Below are 1,091 nucleotides of genomic sequence, written 5' to 3' on the forward strand. Positions count from 1 at the left end.
TTGCTGTCATCACGAGGAGACATGCGCACCCCGCATGCGCAAAGCTTGTTAAAGGAAGCTTTTCCACCAACAGGCCTTCACATGATGTTGAGTCCGTAACAATAGTTTGTGCGATTTCTGACAAACCAGTTTTAAATGGAAAACGACCAAACTTTTGGGGATTTTCTGATTCACAAGCTATATGTCATATCTTACTGGATAACAAACACAATTGCAATTCCTGTTGATATCCTCGTCATGATTATAGCGGTATTGTATTCTTCATATTCTCTCCAAAATGTCACTTTTTTGGGGATGTTTGACTTCAAATCCTGTGTCAGTCTGTCTGGATCCTGTGCCTCAAAGGTAATTTTGTTGCACTGTTTAATATTATTTAATTTGTTAAAAAAAAACTTGGTTTACTAATACCACTTGTATATTTACCCAGTCTGAATATACTGGGAAAATAAAACAGTATAAGACAAATGATAGTGAAAACGTACATACACTGTGATGTTACAATCACTCAGATCAGACAAAAAAAAGTAAATAAATGCTTAAGATCAACAGATCAGGGGCTGCATCCCATAGTGAAACTGAAAAGAACAATAGCTCATCCTCTCTCTGGATTTTACATTTGACTGTGAAATCTAATTTGTTATAATAGCTTATGATTTGTGAATTCTCCCTGATTTGCTTGTGTGTGTCCATTTAATAATTTGACTCCTTGACTGTATTCTAGGTTTTTGTGTGTGTGTGCAGTGCAGTAACTATTTACTGTACTTTGCTGGATTTAGAGTTGTTGCAGAGAGCCAAGATGAGATCATTACATACAAATATTCAAGCTGGTTAAAGAATAACATTATATTCAAATATGTCTTCAATAAACAGCCAGGTGCCAACATGATCAAGGAAAGACTGTCTAGGAAAACACAGAGAGGGAATAAAAAAACAGACTGTAACTATAATATAATAACTTTAATGTAATTGAGTGCAACTGTCTGACAAAAAAAAACACAATCTAATTTACAGGTAAATTAGTAATTCATGATTGAATGGATTGGAACAACTGTTTTGACAGAGGCCCACTTAAGATCTAAAAGCAGGACATT

The sequence above is a fragment of the Cebidichthys violaceus genome, unplaced genomic scaffold (assembly GCF_023349555.1).
Source record: "Cebidichthys violaceus isolate CVI_PGR_0920_01 unplaced genomic scaffold, fCebVio1.0.p SCAF_9, whole genome shotgun sequence".
Lineage (NCBI taxonomy): Eukaryota > Metazoa > Chordata > Actinopteri > Perciformes > Stichaeidae > Cebidichthys > Cebidichthys violaceus.